Source organism: Lacerta agilis, chromosome 3 (genome assembly GCF_009819535.1).
Source record: "Lacerta agilis isolate rLacAgi1 chromosome 3, rLacAgi1.pri, whole genome shotgun sequence".
NCBI lineage: Eukaryota > Metazoa > Chordata > Lepidosauria > Squamata > Lacertidae > Lacerta > Lacerta agilis.
Genome location: NC_046314.1, coordinates 65,823,417 through 65,845,909, shown reverse-complemented (window position 1 = coordinate 65,845,909; position 22,493 = coordinate 65,823,417). Strand labels below are relative to the sequence as shown.

The 22,493-nt window shown below is 39.7% G+C and overlaps 1 protein-coding gene across 8 annotated transcripts in view; it reads right to left on the bottom strand.

Moving 5' to 3' along the window:
• ARID1B (AT-rich interaction domain 1B) overlaps positions 1-22,493 on the bottom strand; it is a 440,842-nt gene that overhangs the window by 182,726 nt on the left and 235,623 nt on the right. The window lies entirely within an intron of this gene.

Sequence of the window (22,493 nt, the reverse complement as noted above, 5' to 3'; positions counted from 1 at the left end):
CCGTATCTCACAAATGCATACACAGACACACTCCAACGTTAACCCTCTACTTCTGCTCTGGAAGCCCAAAACTCCTATATCCAAATTATATAAATGAATACATAGGCCTTAGTAAATACAAGTGACAAGAGCAGTGGGAAAGAGGGGCTAATCAAGGGTGCAGCAAGTCAGTATATATGGAAATTACCCTTCAAGTCAATGGACAGGGAAATGAGTTATGAATTCAGAGCACAAGGAGCACAACTTGCCGCAGCCACAAACTAAAGTACTATTCTAATCTCAAGTTTATGAGATGTTGCCTGGCTTCAATATTCCCGCACCAACTTACATCACAGAAAAGAAACAAGAATAAGTGGAAATCAGGCAATGAGTATAGAGTCTCACAGAATCCTGACCTGACTTGAGCAAAGCAGATTCTGCAAACAACAGATTTGCTCTCCTGGGGCAGAGGCCGCAGCTGCTGGATTGCAAGAAACAATGAAGCATAGAAGCACAAAAGAATGTATGCATGCTGTTATAGGATCTAGTGAGGCCAATATGGAATTGTCAGTGATCTACTAATGCTAAGATTTGAATACACATGTTCAACTTTCTAAAGAAGTATTAACTTCTTACCATACTTCATAATCAATTGGGTGACATGGGCTCTAAATAGGCTTGCCTGTTTTGGAAGTACATCCTACTGATTTCAAAGACACTTACCTCTAAGTAAGTATGCTTAGGGTTTCAGCCTTATGTCCACATCTGTATTCTGGGCTGAACTCTGTAGCAGAATTTCAATTTAATGCCACCATAGCTAAAAAAAGATTTCACCACCTAAATGCTGAAGCGCCATAATAGTACATGTGACTTTTAAAAGGATCTGACAAGCTGCATCAACAAGGACAGAGAAAAGGGGCTGACAAATTAAAATAACCAATAAATGCATTTCGCAGGTTCCAACAAGGTGCATCCAATGCTCAGAACTGGCAGAAAACAGAGCATTTCATTACACTGGTAAATGTACAGATGTAAAAGTTTAACCACAGAAAGTGTGGGGGGGGGCATCACAGGCAGAATTAGAATCAATAATTATGTTTGACTCGTTAAACAATACATCCATTTACAGCCAAGAGATGCATTAACAATATTGTCTACAGAGCAGACTCTAATTGGCAATCAGCTAATCTGGGCAGAAAGAGAAGAGAACATTAAACTAGGTTTGATGCTGTATTTTTGGAACACTATTCAAATTCTTAAATTAAAATGATATAGAACTGATTGATTTAAAATTATTAGTTTAAATTTTCTCCTGTTAGACCACAGAACCAAAAAGATACAATTATAACAGCAAATGGTTAAAGTCTGAGTATGTTTTGTCTTTCATTGTTTCCTATGTGGGGCTTATGAATTTAACTCAAAAACTCAGCATGAAGTCATAAAATTCTTCTAATTGAAAACAATTGTACAGAATAACACTGATAATGTCAATTCTTTTTTTTTCTTTTTAAGAAAGTAAAGGGTAGCCATCAAGTGCTTAGATTCAATGCCCTGATACAATATTTCATGTCATGTCAAGGACAGTTCAATAAAATATCAACATGTTCTTTTTGTTGACAAGAAATGATCTCCATCCACCACAACATACAGTGTATCTTACTCTGTTTAATTTGCTCTTCTTGTTTAAGTTTGCTTTAAGTACTGTGAAAGCACATATGTAGTTGTAATGTCACATAGAATAAATTCTGCTTAAACTCAAGCAAAATTACAGCATCATGCAGATTGTAGGAACTGCTTTTCTTAATAGTTTAAAACCATGCCTGGGAGGAATCACCCTCTAGTGGAAACTGCAGGGTACTTCAAACACCTTGTGAGTGTATCTTGTAACATACCTAATAAAAAAGAATAAGGACACCTCTCTATATCGTTCATCTGCTTAATGCTGATTGCAGTGGATAATGAGTTTGGCTATCAACTGAAGGTAACCTGTCACTAAATAAAGGCTGTTGGTAGCTGTTGTTGGTGCCACAGAATTGGAAACATGTAAACTTGCCATTAACAAGACTGAAAGCTTTTAAACTATTTCCCACACACACACCCCCACAAGCACAGGTCTCCATTAAAAAACCTGCCTGCTTTTCATTTACTTTTACATGCTGATATTACATGACTGTTGGTTATCCTAGATGCGTATTTAACTCCTTAGGACACAGACAGCAGGCGGCAATATAAACTGATATAATTTCTAATAGCAGCTAACATTTCTGACTGATAAAATGTTTCAGTGGATGTCTTCAGTCCTGAAGTGCTGTTGGGCCTGAAACTGGGTTAGCAGGCTCTGCTGGTGGAGGAAGAAACATAGGAGGGGGGGCCTATTGTAGGAACAAGGGTGGGAGGAGGGAAGGATCTCCCTTTACCACCCTGAGTTCTGTCGCTTTGGAGTCACGTTGGAGGGGAGAGCCTCAGTGGAGGAAAGTTTGCTCAGCCAAGTGAAGAAGCTGAACAGAAGACAGTAGCAACTTGAACAGCAACAGGAGAGTGCAGTCATGTCACCTAGAACTAGTTGCCGCCTTCAGAGATGGGAGCAGACCCACCCACCACTATATACTGCACACTTGCAATCTTGATATTCCCACAAAGTGAGAGGGTCTCACAAGTAAGCATGCACAACTCATTTTTAAAAGCAAGGCAGGGCAAGTGCAGAAACTTGTTGGGACAGTCTGATCACTTCTGTCTAGTTCTAAACTTTTTGCCCTGCTTCTATACCATTACTTGCCATTACAAGTAAGAGCCTCTGTGTGCTGAGCAGGAGCCAGGACAGCGAAGTACCTTCCTGTTTTGATGACTGTGACCTCCAATTATGGAGAAAAGTCAGTAAATTCATGTTCAAATGCACCATTCAACAAGACAAAAATGCACTTTTCATTTTTCTAAATAAAGAATTCTGATCCCTGATCATTTAGTTTGCATGCCACTTCTCCTACAGAATTTTAGGAAGCTTCTGCTTGGTTCTCTCTATGCACATGTAAGCACATTAAGACCCAAATGTCAGAACTTTACAGAAAGAAGCACAAAGCAGAACACTGCTTCTCCATAAATGGAAAGCAAGTATTTATTCTGTCTGATTGCTAAGAGTCTAAGTAGTGTCATTCCACGTCAGTTCAATGCGGCCATGTCACCCACTGTCTTGGAATTTGATGAAACTTGGTGTACACCCTTCCCTTATGGTTGAAAGAAACCCCCTGAAATTTTTCCCCTCTATCTCAAACGGTTTTAATTTTATAGCACTTCTTAACCTGAAACTGTTCTTAACTAGAGGCGTGCTTTCGCTAATGGGGCTCTTGCTGCCACAGCGCCACTGGCACACAATTTCCGTTCTCATCCTGGGGTAAAGTTCTTAACTCGAGGTAACTCTTCCAGGTTAGCAGAGTTTGTAACCTGAAGCATTTGTAACCTGAAGCATTTGTAACCTGAGGCGTTTGTAACTCAAGGTATCACTGTATTGGTTATTATAGGTTTGTTTCCCCCTGAAAGTGCAGACTTGTTTTTAGTTTGGGGGCATTTAAAATTATGGAAATTGAAGACTGGAGTAAATTTACGCAATATTTAAAGCAGTGTTTTTCAACCACTGTTCCGCGGCACACTAGTGTGCCGCGAGATGTTGCCTGGTGTGCCGTGGGAAAAATTGAAAAGTAATTATAAAATACTTTCTTTGTGTTTATTTGATTCCTATTCAAGAGAATTACTTTATATATAGTCAATATAGGCACAGAGTTAAATTTTTTAACATTTTCTAATGGTGGTGTGCCTCGTGATTTTTTTCATGAAACAAGTGTGCCTTTGCCCCAAAAAGGTTGAAAAACACTGATTTAAAGGATCATTGTAATCAATTAACAACACTAGCAGGATTGTAAAAAGCTATGGATTGTAGGAAAGTTGTACCCAGTAGCCATTTTTTCTCCACAATGTCCCCAAAATGTAATATTTTGTTACAAGACATACAAAACCCATAAATTTCATTCTTTGTCGAGAAAGAGCATGTCTTTGCAATAATTTTCACCATCAAAAACTTTTGATTCCATCATGCCCACATGCTGAAAAACTACATTTATAATTTTTTTAGGCATTTATAAAATCTTTTGAGTGCTGCTGTTGTTGTTTTTTGCTAAAATCCTCATCATGTTATTGAGCTCTGTGTAAAATTTCAAAGAGATCTGATCATTGCTTATGGAGAAAGAAAATAAAATGTACACAAGGCTGAGACAGACTTCGTCCCTGGTCACAATATAATAAACCCCATTAGGAAACTACTGAATCTGATCAATCACGGCAAGGCAACTAAACTCCCATTGATGATTATGTCCCTAGACATCCCCAAAGCTTTTGATTATCTAGAATGGAAATACCTACCGGGTATTAGCAGTACTAACAAACATGAAATTTGGTCCCAACTTCTTACAAACCCTAAAACAAAATGCTGGACTAACAGCATGGACTCTGATACCATAGCAATCCAAACAGGCACAAAACAAGGATGCCCACTGTCTACTTTCCTATTCATCCTGGCTTTGTAACCTCTAGCAATCCAAATCTGAGCAGCCACAGACATCAAGGGAGTGGAAATAAAAGGCAGAACCTATAAATTAGGGCTCTTTGCAGACAACCTGATGGTCACAGCACCAGATCCCATAAACACAGCAACCACACTAACCAAAGAACTCAACACATTTGCAATGGTATCAGGCCTACAAGTAAACTTTGCAGGTTTCAAGGCTATGTGTTTCAACACCCACATATCCAAAAAGAATATGCCAACATCACCAAGATAAATCAGACAGAAACCCAAGAATAAACCCCCAATACCTACACCTCCCCTCCTCAGAAGGAGGGTGAGGAATCCCCAGCTTCGAACTATACTACACCACCAACCAAGTGCACCACATAATCCCTATATTTTAGAAGACGAAACAAACAATGGGTACACCTGGAGAGAGACATAATCGAAAATACCCCCACCACAGCATACCCATTCCTCCCAAACAAACTAAGGAAAAGTCCGCACAACACTAAACAGATTCACACAGACCATGCTTAAAGCATACAAGGAAGAAGCAGGCAAACTGTCCCCAACCCCATCCCCACTAATCCCTCTGGCTCACCACCCATATAAAAACCTGGCAAGCCAATGGCTCATATCACCTAGTAGACTTCTACAAAAAATAACAAACCCACATCAACACAAGAAATACAAGACAATCTAGGGGACATCCAAATGCCCTGGCTAACACACCACCAATTACATGCCTTCTTAAACAATCCAGTAGTAAAATCAGCAGCAACTAGGCTCTTGACAACCTTTGAAAACCTCCTCCTAACAACAAAGGGACACGGCAAGGGGATGGTATCCACAATATACAAAATACTGCTCCAAAATTCCACAAACCCCCTCAACGTAATCAAAAAACAATGGGAGGACAGTATAGGCTATGAAATTAACCCACCCAATGGACTAGAATGTGATCTAAATCTCCCTTTAAATCCCTCTCAGCTAAAAGGAAAGAATTCACCCTGTAACTCACTTACAGGTGGTACCTAACACCATGGAAACTAGCACTGATACGCCCAGGAACCTCACCAAAATGCAGGAGAGAATGCATCTCCACAGGCACATACCTCCACATGTGGTGGGAATGTCCCAAAATCCAACTCTTCTGGACTTCAGTCATACAAGAAATAAGCAAAATAACTAAACAAGTATTAGAAGTCACCCCAGAATGGGCCCTACTGAACATTTTCCAAGATAATAATGCCCACTCACATTATAAAGAGCTGATAACCCACCTACTCTCAGCAGCCAGAAGCATCAGAACCAGACACTGTCAGGAGTAAACATGAACCAATGGTATCAAATTGCATGGGAAACAGCCTTACTAGAAAAACTAACCAATAAACTGAAACTGACATGGGGACAAATAGAAGACGCCTTTATCACATACATAGCCCAACAAGACAACAACAAGAATCCGCCGACATCATACAAATCAATATGGCTAACCTGACCCAAAAACCCACCCTCACACACATAAACACACATCCAACCTCTCTCACCACCAAGGAACTATAACAAGTGAATAGAAAGAGAACCCACACAAGTGATGCTGACAAAAAAGCCCACACATACACTTAAGAAGAATAGAAGCATTACCACCCCATCCCACCCCCTCACTTTCCCACTCTTTTCTTCCCAACCTAATACTGCATGCAACACTAATGTCTCACAACAAATGAAACTGATCTGTAGAAAACATAACTTGGAAAAAATAGACAATGCACATATTTTTGTAAACTAAGAAATCTTTAATAAAAATATTATTAAAAACTAGCTTACCACTGAATCCTAATAAAGAAGAGTGCAGGGTGATTTGAAGCAATAGTGGGCAGAATTTAAAGAATTTTTAGCCCAGGAATTTGTTTTGAGTGCCAAAAACAGAACTGAGTTCACAGTACTTCTATATAAAAATATATTCAACATACTCTACTTTCCTCATTTCAGCAGTGTAATTTCGGGAAGGGGCTGTTTATTTTGTTGTTGCCATTGTTAAACAAGTTGAGAATCAGAAATCCTTGCTTCTACTTCATTCACTCAGAAATCTGCAGGTACACCAGTAAATCCTAATCCAACTTCTGCTCACCATTACTAAACTATGTTATGGGCAACAGTAGGTAGCTTTTATCATATTTTCCTGAGAAACTGATTCTCCCAGTCAGTATTTATCATGGTGGGGCTTCAAAAGCCCCATCCCAGCCTAAGACAAGTCCCCAAGGAGAAAAATTGCTTGGGAGCAGAGGTCATAGTAAAATTGACAAAATCATAATGCCTCTAAAGCAAAATTTCACAAGGAAAAAGTCAACATAACACAAGGAAATAATTTGTGTTGGGTACTTTCCCCCTCTCCCACAACTGATATTAAAAATCCTCAAATCCAAACTTGGTTTTTTCATTTGTGTTTAGTTAGGTCACCTCCTCCAGATTTCTGTGGGAGTCAGCAAATGAGAAGTCTGCCTGTAAATTAACCCTAAAATATGACCGAGTGTTAACACTGAACAGCAATCTATAGTAGAGGCAGCTGGTGTGACAAATTAGTATAAATACTTTCAACAAAATATTTAAATGAAAAGGCAGTGTTATTTACATGAAGAGAGACCCTTCTCTGAGCTGGCTATAGAAGGTCTTACTGTGCTAGCCCTGCAAGGGGATAAGTGAAGGGGGACAAAGCTGGATTCTCTGGAAGTATTTATTAGACTATCAGACAAAGGTCTTTGAAAAAGGCAGACTTTTACCATAGCCCACTAATACAATAATTCTGTTCATCTCATTCCTTGAGCTGATCGTTCTACAAAACAGTATCATAATAACTTAAGTAACAACAGATTCGTCTCTGCCTCTCACAGTTCACTCGCACTAGTAAAGTGGTCTATAGGTACAGAGGGTGAAATTTTGAATGCGCACAGGTGTGCTCGTGCAATACATACCGTATGTACATCTGGAGATTCTGAGGGGTTGCTTCAACTTCCAGTAAGCAAGAAACTGCAATTCACATAATAGCTAGCCTCTTTGGCTGAACGAAATAAACTACTCTCATCATGCAGTAGTTCTGGGTTGTGAATCGCTCTGAGATGTACGAATGGACGGCAATATACGAATTTAATATAGAATAAATAATCATAATCAAAGGGTATGAAAAAGAAGAAGCCTTACTCTGCTATCTTTGCATGAACTGATTGCCCACCACCTCTGCCACTACCATGTATGTTTCTCAGTCAAAATAAAAAATAGCAAGCCACCAATAGCTTCCATGGTTCTGTGACAGATGAGATTTTGGCAGCAAATTAATGTTTCAGTCTAGGAATGCTAGTACGTTAAAAACAAACCCAAATGCATCACTCAGCAAATCCTTGGGCAAACCCAAATGCTCTTGCCAGTACTTCAGCCAACATCTTAAATGTGGCAGAAGCCATGCTATTTTTCTAGAAAAAGAGGTGCCGAAACTCACCATGAATGCCTTCCTTGTTCTCATATAATGGCAGTGGCACCCACCTGAAAGGTGCCAGAACTCAGTTCCAGCATGAAAAAAAAAATCACTGGGCAGAAGTACCCACCCTCTCCATAGCAGCAACAGGTCCAGCAGTAGTATCTATTAATCACCTTTCTAAGCCTTAACAAGAGATGTATGCTTCCCAGAACCAATCCTCTCACTACCCTGGATTCATATGGAAGGCATGTTCCTTTCTTTGTAATCTGCATCCATTTATAGAGGTCACAATTGGATGTCTCTCCTAGTGCAGGTCCCTCCAGGAATAATGTCCCATGGTGTATTTGGCTAAATGTTCCCACAATGTCCAAAAAGAGGTCCTCAGCTGATTTTGAAACACCAAACATTTCACTTCTTCTCATTCAAAGTGAAGGTGATATGGCAGGTAAGGAAATCCTTTCACCAGAAAGATCCATGGAACTGCCAAGCAATGATTGAAATGGAATGTGAGGATCTGATTGAAGACTAATAAAAATAAGCTGTAATACCTTTTAAAAAAAAGATTCCCCTTTAAAATTCTAACCAAAAGGCTCGTTCTTTGAAAAGGCTTTGTTAATTAACCAACAGGGACTGGATCTAGGTTTAGAAAATAGGTTTTTTTAAATAGTACTGCCTACATTTGAGGAGTTCTATATGGGACTGGATTTTAAAAGCACAGCGGAACATTCTCTCTGATTTTCAAAATGGTACTATTGTAACATTTCATCCATTTGTTGCCACTAATTTTTGAGCAATAAAGGAACATCATGCTAAAGGCTTACTCCCTTACTACCTTTCCTCAGCCCTTCCATGTCCTTCACAATACAACATCTGTGGGTGTTACACTTTTCAGTAATAGTGAAATAAGTTGTTGTTTTATTTTTGCATTTTCTATTTTACAGAAACAAATGAGTTCTTTTAAGGCAGGGTCGCTTTTAAAATTCCAGTGTGTGTTCATTCTGTACTTGGGAACCTTACTTCCAATACTCAAAACAATTTATAGTGAAATCTTCCCCAAAGGAGAACACAGCATTTATCTGTTTGCTTCTGCTTGCCACTGGTGAGGGACTGGGGATAGAGCAGCCAGGACAAGGCATTTATGAAATGCTGCTATTAATTGTGTATCTAAGGCAGTCCGCTGGGGATTTCCAAACAAGAAACAGACATGAACATTACACGTTTTAAAAATGAGGCATGTGCTCATGCAACAACACCATGACTGGGTTTCTGATCGCAAATCATGGAGGATATGAAAGAAAGAACATTGCAAACTGACTGATGGGAACAAGGGTGTTTGTGCTCGGCTGCTCCTTGTTAAAGATGGCCTCACCTATGTTGCTGGACTATGACTCTCTTAATCTCTGACCATTGGCCATGCTGGCTGGGACTGCTGAGAGTCCCATCTGGAGATTGACAGGTTCCCCAGGTAGATTGGCTCCGAGGAAAAGGATGCTCCCAAGTGTGCATCCATGAGCTGCTGGTGGGAAGTGATTGCCACATTTCACTCAGCTTTAATATCTCTCACCTGGGTGAGGCATAAATCAAAATCCCAAAAGATGGTTAAGACTATTTAATTGGGAAGGCCTCCACTTCCTGCAGAAGGCAGTCATACTTTTCAAGGAATTGCATTATTCTGGCAATCACTATGCTTAATTGATAGGAGGCGAAAATAATTAATGGCCTCGGTCCAGTATACCTGAAGGAGTGTCTCCACCCCCATTGTTCTGCCTGGACACTGAGGTCCAGTGCCAAGGGCCTTGTGGTGGTTCCCTCGCTGCGAGAAGCCAAGTTACAGGGAACCAGGCAGAGGGCCTTCTCAGTAGTGGCACCCGCCCTGTGGAACGCCCTCCCACCAGATGTCAAATAGAAAAACAACTACCAGACCAGACTTTTAGAAGACATCTGAAGGCAGCCCTGTTTAGGGAAGCTTTTAATGTTTAATAGACTATTGTATTTTAATATTCTGTTGGAGGCCGCCCAGAGTGGCTGGGGAAACCCAGCCAGAGGGGCGGGGTATAAATAAATTATTATTATTACTATATTATAATTAAGTCACATCTGCAGACAGTGATCAGTTGCTTACCATGCCCTTGTTTATTGAGCTTATAAGAATGATAGGAATGACATAATATACAGTGGTACCTCGGGTTAAGAACTTAATTCGTTCTGGAGGTCCGTTCTTAACCATAAACTGTTCTTAACCTGAGGTACTATATCTGGGTTAGCGGAGTCTGTAACCTGAAGCATCTGTATCCCGAGGTACCACTGTAAATCATAAAGTATACAAAGTCTTTTGCTAGCCTACACCCACAATTAGCTTGGCAGTGACATCATAGCAGCAGATTTGAACTCACTCTGTCAGCAGTCAGGCCAGCAGACACAGTATCTTTCAGAGGACTCTGGTAGGAAATGAGTGAGCTGAAGAATAAAATAGGGTCAATTCAAATTTAACAATTCCAGCTTCCTAAACCACGCGGGAGGCAGTGGAAGACAGGAGTGCCTGGCGTGCTCTGGTCCATGGGGTCATGAAGAGTCGGACACGACTAAACGACTAATCAATAAACCATGCCTATGGACTCAGAAATTCTCTCATCCAAACAGCATGGACATTGGTTTCCATCTCATGCAGAAATACTGTCCTGCCCAGGAAATACTAACACATGCTTTTGAAAAGAACTAAGAAAGTCAGACTTAAAGTAAGTGATCTTGCTTAGTGTCTTTCCATGTGTAAAGAGAAATCCTTAATTTCACAACTCATCCCCTGGTTTTACAGATATAAATCCTGCAGTTCAAAAGACATGTGGTGTGCACAACCAGATATTTTATGCTGCTGGATGACAAAAACCAATATGTATTAATTGTTATAGAAACTAATTAGTATGCATGCTTGTTCACGAAATATATTAATTAGAAAATTGGAAAGTTGGTTTAAATTATTTAAACCAGGTCTTTTTCTTGAGCGATTTAAATCAACTTGATTTAAATCAATCTACCCTGCTTGCCTGCATCTCACGCTTGCTTGTTAATTCTCCTCATTCTCCTTATTAGCATATTCAGACAACATAGCAGCTCAAGGACACAGCTTGCTGAAACAGCTCTGTATTTAGACTAGGCTATAACAGAAGACACAATACTCCCCCATATTGTTAAATACTATTTAGCAGTACAAATCTCTCATGCTCACATCTACTCATTGACAACAAATTTAGGAAGGCATTAACATGTTTGCCTATATTTCAAATAATATTTATAATCCTACATATATCTACTCAGAGTGGACCCCTTTTATTTCAAATTGACTTATTCTCAAGTGTGAGGATTGCAATTTAAAAACCTCAATTCTGCTCCCTCTTATTTTCAGTGATTATTCAGCAAAATTTATCGTGAGTATAACAATGGTAAACTTTTTACACATGTTTTGAGCATGGTTTTGTGTAACCCACTTTCTGGGATTCTATTACATTTTGCAGAATACCAGGAATAAAGTAAAGGCCTAACATGAAGTAGATACTATATAACTAAAACCAATTGTCATAAGTGAGGTGGAAAATACTACTTATTTCAGTACACTGCTTTTACTGGGAACAGCTTAAGGAGACAACAGACACATTTAGATGACAAAGCACTACAAAAAATACTTTCCAGCAGGACATAAATGACTAGTTACAAAAAGAAAAACAGGCTAAACTAAACTGAATTAGTTTTCTCTTCTGACTCAAATCTTGTATACACAAACACATTGCTATACTGTACAAGCAGCACCATGCTATATAGGGCAGCTAACCACGACAAATAATTGCAGTGAAGCTAAGGCACTGTGCTCCAAAGCATATTCAGTGGAGACAAATGGTTAAGAGACTATATCTAGTTTATTTTCATTCTAAAATAAAACACATAAAGCATACCCCCAAATGTTACTAACTATGACATTACGATTATTTCCATTACCAATGCAGTCTGTCTAGTAGGAAAAAAATATTCATTTGCGATCACAACAAACTGAGAAATAATAATTTGCGGAGGCAAATCAGGGAATTCTATGGCTGAAAAAGGATTAGAACCCAAGGCTCCTAAGTACCAACACAATATTCTTACCACGGTCTACTGCCCACAAACTACTAAATTGTTACACTGGTATTTATTTGTTCAGTGCCAGAGAACAATAGGAGCTTGAGAAAGGGTCACACCATTAGAACATTTGTTTGATTAATTACAGCACTCACATTTTGAATTTCAAAGAAATGGGACACAGGAAAATGACCTGAAATTTAACAGTTTAACTTGATTTGTAAAATGTGTGGTACAATCCTGGGAAGTTTACACACTAGCCCAACTGAGATGAATGGAAGTTCCACAAGCTGCCCAGATAAATTTGTGAACATTCTTTGGCTCCTCCATGATAATATGACAGCAACAATCCCAGATAACAATGGCTCTCAAAATGAACCATTCATGTGGGATCAGGTGTTAAACAGAGTTGTGCTATCACCCCAACTCTATTATTTTCATTAGTATGATCCTACATTTTGTCGAAGGGAAACTCCCCACCAGAGTAGAAATCATATATCGAACAGATGGAAAGCTCTTTAATCTGAATAGGCTGAAAGCAAAGAGTAAGGTTACTGTAACTTCCGTCATAGAGCTTCAGTATGCTGATGAGAACGTAGTGTGTGCACATTCAGAGGATGACCTCCAAACTATCTTAAATATATTCACAGCTTATGAAAAGCTGGGCCTATCGCTCAACATCCAAAAAACCAAAGTGCTGCACCAACAAGCACAAAACAACCCCTTTGCAGCACCATAAATCCAACTCAATGGTGTAATGTTGGAAAGTATTGATCACTTGGGCAGTTATCTTTCCACAAGGGCCACCTGAGCTCCGCAAATGCAGCTTTTCCCAATTGAAGTGCAGAGTGTTTGAAGACGGACAATTCGCAGGGTAACCAAAATGCTTGTTTACAAACCTATTGTACTACCAACCTTACTGTATGCTTATGAAACATGGACCACTTATAAACGCCATCTCCAACTCCATGAAAGATTCCATCAATGGTGTCTCTGAAAAAATTTACACATCACTTGGGAAAACAGGCAAACTTATGCCAGTGTACTGGAAGAAGCAAAGACTGTCAGTGTTGAAGCAATGATTCTTGATCATCAACTTCATTGGACTGGTCATGTTGTTTCGGATGTTTGACTATCATCTTCCAAAGCAACTACTCTATTCCAAACTTAAAATGGAAAGCATAATGCTGCTGGGTCTACAAAAGAGGTTTAAAGACTTTCTCAAGTCAATCTTTTAAAAATGTAGTATAAACACCAACGATTGGGAAACACTGGCCTGTGAGCACTCCAGTTGGAGAATAGCCTTTATCAAAAGGTGTCATGGACTTTGAAGACACTCAAACTCAGGATGAAAGGGAGAAACGTACTAAGAGGAAGGCACATTTGGCAAATCCTCACCATGATCAATTCCCGCCTAGAAACCTATGTCCCCACTGTGGAAGGACGTGTGGATCCAGAATTGGCCTACACAGTCCCTTACGGACTCACTTTTAAGATTGTGTTCATGGAAGGCAATCTTACTCGCTACGAGTGATCGCCAATGAAGAAGAAGTTATAGTTTATAGTAGATTAATGTATTTATGTCATTTTGCCATAATCTAAATGTGTACATGCACCTCCAAATTTATACAGACAATATAATCCTATGTATATCTACTCAGAAGTAGACCCATTTAATTCAAATACTTATTCCAGTCCATTTTGTATCAGATTATAAAATAAACTCAAACTCCTCAATTCTGCGCCCTCTTATTTTCAGTGATTATTCAGAAAAATTATCTTAACAATGGTAATTTTTACACAACATTCTGTTCATGCTCTTTATAAGTGCATCACTTCCCTAAATCTGGATTACACAAAACACAGTTATAAAAATGGGCAATATTATGAACAGTATGGTGCCTGTATACATCTGGATAGGCAGCATAATTTTTTCTATTTCCCAATATTAGCAACAGATTTATCTCAAAATTCAACATTCAATAGCTTTCCTGTTGAGAAGATATACAGTTCAAAATACAACTCTCTTCCAACTCTCTCTTTCGCATACCTTAAAAAAGTACTTTAGTAGTAAGAGGAAAGCTTGGTTAAAGGCTGGCAGAAAAAAACTGCAGCAAGAGGTGGGGAGGATAGTGCAATCTCACACTTCCCCATCTTCTGTATGTGTGATCTGCTTTTGAAGCAGTGGCTTGTTTTTGTTTTTAATTGCTGCTGATTTTGCTTCTTTGTTTTGTTTTTAGGTTGTGCTTGTGTCTTTTTTATACTGTGTTGATTCTATGTAAGGCACCTTGTGTATTTTTGTAGAAAGGTAGGGTGTAAATTCAGAAATAATGATAATATCTTCTGCTCTACAGATTAGAACACAAAAGTATAAAATTGCATCAAGACAAACTGCTGTGTTTCCTTTATGCTGTCTTTACTGCTGCAGAGGTTTTAAAAAAGCAAGACATACTATTCCAACTAAGGCTAGGTTAAGTAACCCAATAACATATACTTAAGGCAGTCAAACAATTTGTAAAAACACTAAGGAAAAACACAAAGCTTAACTTTCAATTATGTACCATTTCCCCAGAAGTTTAAATGACATTTTGTTTATTGAGGCAACAAAGATGTAAGTTGTTTTGTGCTGCAGATAGTGTAGGTATGCAAGGCTGGAGTGGCAAACACAGGCAAATCTGTCAACGGGAACAAATGTATCAAGAGCTATGAAGTGATGTGAAGGTGATAATTGCTTACACTGAGAAAGGAAGGTGTTTCAAAAGGAGAAACTGTTTTGCAAAAGTTCCAATAAATCCTTGTTTGCTCAAAAGAGCCTCTCAATAAAATTTGGGTAAACCATAATATGAAAGGTATACCATATTGGCCCCAATATAAGCCGCACCCAAATATAAGTCTGCATCTTTAAAATTGGAAAGGGGGGGGGGAATACCCGAATATAAGCTGCTCTATTCCTCACTGCTCCTTGCTGCATATTGGGGGGGGGGGGGAGAGAGCTGCGCTGTGTCTCTGGTGGCCTTTCCCCTTCCTCCCTCTCTCCCTTCCTGGCCCTTGGGGGATGGGGGGGGACAACGCACCAGGGCTGGCACCACTTTGCCACGCTGTTTCCTGGCGCTGTTTGCTCCACACTCCTGGCTGCAAACCGTAAGGTCACGAATATAAGCCACATTTTAACATTTCTTGGTTGGAATTGGGGGGGGGGGGGAGGAGTGAGGCTTATATTCAGGCCAATATGTTAATTTCCCACCAAAATGTTTCCCAATAGGAAACTCATGTCATGGTGGTGATGATGTAGATAACAATAACAACAATAATATAGGGTGGAAACCATGTTTATTTATTCACTGGTCTGCCCAGTTCACATATAAAGCAGATGGGTGGAGTTTGATGATATGCAGAACCCTTTCTTTCCTAAACTCCCTTCAGTCCATTGCTTCAGGCACTTTTCTTCTGGTCTGGATAAAAAGCACCTGGGAGTTCAGGGAGGTAAAGTGAGGGGAAAGGGCTCCTCTCCTCTCCATTTTGAACAATATAAAGTTAGATCCCACCCTGGTTATATTTGTGAACATGACACTTCTTAAACTATAGCTTCAACCATTATGTATAATTTGGTTTTAATATTTGGTCTGGAGAGCTCGATTTAGTTTTTAAGCATAAACACATTAGCATCCCACAATATAATCCACAACAGATTATTCTTCCAATAAGGGCCATTCCGTACATCATCATACATCATCATCAAAATTTTGTATATCGTCCTTCATCTGTATATCTCAGGGTGTACACAACATAAAAACAAAAGATAAAATACAAAATACGCTAATAAAAACATGAACACACACACACCCACACACACCCAATCACCCCCCTCCCACAAACACATTTAAAATAGTATCGGATGTTAAGCAGCCAAGGCCTGGTTAAAGAATAATGTTTTTGCCTGACACCTAAAAATGTATAATGAAGGCGCCAGTCAAACCTGCCTGGGAAGAGCTTTCCACAAGTGGGGAGTCACTGCAAAAAAGGTCTGTTCTCATGTTGCCACCCTACAGACCTCTCTCATGTAGGAGGCACACAAGAAGGGCCTCAGATGATGACTGTAGGGTCTGGGTAGGTTCATATGAGAGAGGCAGGCCTTAAGGTTTGAAGGCAAAACATGCTAAACTCCCTAATCTGCAACTAACAACCATGACCTCTTTTCCCAATTTAGATAATCAGTACTGGAAAACCAGGCTGCAGTCACCCACATCAGTCCACAAGCACTGAATGGAGAGTGATGTGGTATAATGGTTAGAATATAGTTGCCCAGGAACATTGGCACAGTTGGGAGGAGGTGTTTAGAAGCTTCTGCTTCCATTTTTGCTTAACCACAGGTTAATGATTTGAAAAAAGCAACTACAAACCATGAATACCTATAAGTCATGACAGTAGCCTCAAGGGATACAGGTTACTTTAATTACACTAATCACAGTTTAGAGTTCAAACATAACAGTAAACTGTGGTTAATCAAAAACAGAAGCAAGAGCTTCTAGTGTCCTACTCAATCAGGCCATGCTGGAGGAGAGGGAAGCATACAAGCCCCAGACTTGCTAGGTTCATACATGGTACACTAAAGTATGGTTTAGTGTCACGTCTAAACATGGTCAGTGTATGCTTAAACTGTTCACAATATAGACCCTTTGCAGCCCCATAACTTATCATCTCCAACTATGAAGCTAGAAATCAATTCACTACTCTACAGTGGAAATGGGGGAGGCTACAACTCAGTGGCAGAGCATTTGCTTTGCGTACAGAAAGGAGAGCCACTGCCAGTCAGTTTGAACAATACTGAGATATATGGACAATTGTCTGATTTGGTATAGTATAGCTTTTATGTTTCCTATGACAACAAGTGTTTAGAGAGATTTCGGCAGAATAAGCAGAGTTTTTGGTGACTCATCAAGCGAGTCAAGTCATGCAGGTTAGGGGAACAATTGCTCTCTCCAGAACTTGAGCAATTTCAAGGGGCATGAATGGAAGGAGGGGGGAGAGTCCTGTTAAGCAAGTATGTGCAGCTTCCAATGAGGGGACTCATTAACTGAACCCACCCTTATTTATTTTTCAGCAGCATTTTTATCTGCCCATTAACAAAAGGTTCTGGGCAGAGTAGGGGAAAAAGTAACAATTCAGCATGAAAAAGTTAAAACAGCATCAGACTAGAACCTGAAAACTAACTACAGGGAAAACAGCAGTACCCAATGTCTGAAAAAGCACTAAAATATGTTTTTAAACTTAAAAACTTACGAGAAATGCATCACTTTTTATACATCTATCTCCCCCAAGTCTAATGAGATGCAAGCAAACAGATAACTAATAAATGTTGACGTACACATTAACATACAGCTCTAAAATACAGGCTCGGACATGCACATGAGATTACCCAATGTGAAAAGTTGCAGTTCTGGTGATCTCTGTAGAGAGAATGTTTCCTTACTTTGTCTCTCTACATATGTAAAAAACCATAAAGCTAATCGAAGTGTAAACACTTCACAATACACCCTAGACATTTTCCAAGCCCCAACTGAATCTATATTCTCCAATTATGAAGTCTGCATCAGTTCTCTACTCTGGAGTAGAAACGCCAAAGACTGAACTTAGACGATGCAGCTCATTTTACATGGGCTTTGAGGAAATACTCAAAGTGTACCCTCAAAGGTGAAAGCAGTGCTTTAATCTCTAAACTATCCAGACTTGGAAGAGCTTTTCAACACTTTCATGTTTTCTAGAGCCCATTTCACGCATACAAATGTACCACACACTTCTTTTCAGAAGAAGTTGGTTCTTTCAAATGAAGAATGTGGAGTTCAAAGCAAGGGAAAGCTAGCCATTGATAACTTTTGCTGTAATTGGTATTTCAATGAGTTTACAAATAGCTGTGTTATCATAAGCCTTTCCACAAACAATTTTAGCCTAAGCAGGGGAATCCCAACATGGTTCTGCCCCCAAAACATAAACAGGTTACTTTTTTTTTTTTTTTTAGTTCATTCAGAGTACTACAGCTAGCATTAAATTCTATGGAATGGAAACCAACACATTACACTTGGTACAACAGTCAGAAAAACCATTATAGTTTTCAATTGATTAAGGGCGGGGGTGGAGAGAGAGAGAGAGAGAGAATTTAGGAGCCACTGCTCTACCTGGTAGATTCAGTAGATCTATTAAGTCCCATTGATTACATTCTAAGCATGTACGGTATAAGGCTGAAACCCTAAACACACTGGCCTTGTTGAATTCAACAGGACTTACTTATTCTGATAAATTATGATTAGGATTGCACTGCAATTCTGAATCCAACTCATTACCTCCCACTTAAAATGACCTATACAAGCAGAAATTGTTATGTTTACTTTACAGTGTCAGAAACTGAGATATGAAAGCTAGGTGCTAAATAGCACCTTAAACCTAGGTTATAGGTGCAACAACTGAATGTCTAGGCACACTTTTAATAACAAGAATAGCTGAAAATGAATGAATGCAGCTAAAATATTATGTTCATTTTTCACATGGTCTAGTCCAGGGGTCCCCAAACTAAGGCCCAGGGGCTGGATGCGGCCCAATCGCCTTCTAAATGCGGCCCACAGACGGTCCGGAAATCAGCGTGTTTCTACATGAGTAGAATGTGTGCTTTTATTTAAAATGCATCTCTGGGTTATTTGTGGGGCACAGGAATTCATTCATATATTTTTTTCAAAATATAGTCCACCGTCCCCCACAAGGTTTGAGGGACAGTGGACCGGCCCATGGCTGAAAAAGTTTGCTGACCCTTGGTCTAGTCCTTCCCCTGCCCCCAATATTCTTAAGAGCAGCTCTTCTCCAGTCTTCAGAGTAGCTGGAAGTGGAGAGGCAGAAAAAGGTCCTCTTTTCCTTCCACTCTGCAGTTTTAATCTGAAATCTTAGGCGCAGTACTGCACCCAGAGCTCAAAAACTGCTCATGCTAATAAATTCCCTGTCACAAAATGTGCCTCGAACAATGGGGTTTCAAACACTGTTACTTTAATGTAATTTAAATCGCTACTGATACAAATATATGTCCAAATATGGTGGCAATTAGTTCTGTCTCCCTCCCTGTAGCTTCTATAGTAGAGAATAGCTCAAAAAGAATACAGTCCATTTTCTCACTAAAATGGCAACCCAAAGTCTTCCCCCATGCATTCTTATACCAGAAATAAAATAAAATAATTTACTTTTTCTTAAATTATTTTTATGCATTTTGCTTGTTTTTTAATCAAGTTATCCACAGAATAGTATTTGTGCTCAGGAGGCTTAGTCTGCAGCAGTGATCTCAGACCAATTGTTACCAGTGGGTGTCAGCCTAGCAGTACAATAATAATATGGGGGAGGGGAAGTGCAAGTGGAAAGTTTTACTGTATTTAAATACAACCACCCCCAAATCCTCAGAAATACACTTTTCATCAAGGGGCAAATATGTTTAGTTTCTGTACTAGATATTTCATCACCATAGGTATTTAATCCCACCCACAGGGAGAGAAAGAGAGAGAAGAGTATAAGATTGCCTCTTTAATTAAAAATTCATAAAGTTAAGAGACTCTATAGACTACAACTTATAAACTTGTGCCAATTTATCTGGTACCACTGAATATATATATATATAATATATATATATATATATATAGAGAGAGAGAGGAGAGAGAGAGATCGTGCAAATTAACCTGATGATATTAGAGGTGGGGACACTGGGAGAGAAATACCAGGGATGCATAGGAACTGTTTTGTAGTTTGGATTTGTTTTTTTAAGATAGATAGATAGATAGATGGATAGAATAAAATAATATATTTTAAAAGATTTTGGAATGAAACCCACAGGTTTCTCATCAATAGGAAATAGTTTGTGAAAGCAAAAATAGAAAAATGCCCATCAAAGTCTCTTGCCAAAGTGATAAAATCCTTTTTTTAAAAAAAGCGTATGGTAAGAATAAACAAGCACAGTATATACCCTAGTTTCACTTCTAGGATTATGTGTAATAGATGTTTTTATATTTCTGTCTGTGCCCCGTCTAGATTTTATTAGATGATATAGAAAGGTTCATATGCATTCACAACCTCTGCATAAGGTTACAAATATATAGTTATCCAACCCTGCACAGGAAACTATAGCACATACTGACACTATTTTCAGTGTATGTTTTTATGTAAGCTGCTTAGAGGTTTTTACTTTTAAGCAGTATACAAATTCACTTAGGTTCGTAGTACACAATTATTACAATTTTCTATCTCTTAATACAGGTCTTTGGCTCACATCCCTTCACCCCATTATTAATATGACTTTTAATACTTTAAAAAGGCTAAAATAAAAAGAGTTTGAATCAAAGAAAGGTAACACCCAACTCAAAAGGAAATAAAAGTTCTACCCAGGGTGACTAGCAAGCCTTTACACTCAGGATGGTTTTCCAAAGAAGCAGAAGAGACGAGCACAATTTGTAAAGTCAACTGGTTACAAGCAATGCACAGCATTTCCTGGTGTCTGTGTGTGTGTGTGTGTGTGTGTGTGTGTGTTTCTCAAGAAGAGAGAGAAGATCTTCATGGACATTATCGAAAACAGGCTGCATAAAACCCTCACCCTGTAAAACTGGACCCAGCAGAAAGGAGCGAGCAACAATGAGATGGGGAAGAAAAGCAAAGTTTGCAGGCGTAGGCAGAGCTCTGCTTTAGAGGAAGACACAAAAATGCCCTGAGTCGGTTTTCCCGCCAGTCAAGGTTGATGAGGCTGCATTTGGCTCAGACTAGCAGCTATTAAACAAATGGAACCAAAGTGCCTAAGCAGTAACTGCCATCCTGCGCTCTGCTCCCACAGCTGCTCTGGAGCCTAGAAAAGAGCCAATGGCAGGGAGCCGCCCCATCCCCCTCGGCAGAGCAACCAGACCTGTTTTTGTCTGCTTCAGCAGTAGCGCTCCAATGCTCTTATAGCTTCCTCCCTCAGCCAGCCAGCCAGCCAGCCAGCCTCCCTCCCTCCCTCCTCCTCCCCCCATCTTATTTTCCATCCTCTTTCAACCATCATCCACTCATTTTAATTACGCAGAACGAGTTGCAACTCATCCGCCTGGAAGTTATATTAAAAGGGGGAGGGGGAAGAGAAAGAAGAGAAAGAAACTCCGAGAGGGATGGGAATAGGAAGGGGGGGGAGAAACAGATGAGAGTGGATTTGTGTGCTTAAAAGATGGCACGATAAACAACGCTCCTTGCCTCGCAGTAAATTTTAAAGCAACATTTTTATTTTAAGCATCCTCCTATGTCAGCAGAAACTTTGGAAAGAAATGCCTCTTTGCTCCCTTCCTCTCTCATCCTCTGTTTGGATGTGCCCTCCGTGAACAGCAGAATTCATCTTCAGATGTGGTTTATTTTTTTTAAATGTAAAGACAGATGATTTTTTTATTTTTTTTAAAAGGAGAGGAAAAGAAAACAAACCACACTGCAACTCACTGATGCCTGTGAGGGAAGAACAAAGCTGGCGAGGTGTGGGAGTGAAATAGTTGCCATCGCTTTTATATGTGTGTGACTCCCAGATTTATAGAGGGGTTAAACTTAAAAAGATCACCCTAACCCTAATGCAACAAACAACAATTAAAGGGAAAACTGAGTGAAGTGGAGGGAGGCTCCGAGGGAGGGATTGCCTTTAAGAAAAGAGAAATGGCCTGCCATTTGCATTGGCCCCATCCTCTGAGGGGAGGATATTTGCCCTCAGCACGCAATCCTTCTCAGCATTTATATGGATTTACAAAGGCACATCTGTGCGTGTTGGAGGGCCAGCCTGACGTGTTTTCTGCTAGCAGCAGCTGCGGTTTCTGAGGAAACAAGGCTGATTTTCTAGTCAGGCTGGAGGATTTTTTTTCCAAGAGCCTATGCGTGGGGGTGGGGATAAGGCAGAGAAGGAGGGAGGCAGGGAGGAAAAGCACAGCAATAAAATCTCCAAAGCTCAGAAGGGGGAGAGGCGGGGCAGAAGAGACTGCTGGGAGTTTTCATGTGCTTTCTCAACGTAGCTTTTTAGTGTTGCAATCCCAATGTTTTATTTTGGGCATTAAAGGTCCAACTTTTGTAAATACGGGCTATCATTGTATGCGTTTTGCCCACAGATTGGGGTTCTGACAATAAGACGGGCCTCACGTCACATGTTCCCCAATCTGTCATCCCCCCCCCTTTTCAAATAAAAAGTTAAAAGTCCTTAGTTCTCCCACTTTTCTTTTTTCCCCTCCAGTGTGCCTCCTCATCTTTATCAGCGGCCCATAGGAGATGTTTCCCTGACTTGGGTCTTCCACTTGAAAACATTTCATCTGTAATTCACAAGATAGGTCTGTTGCATGAAAACATTTGTATCCAGGGAAA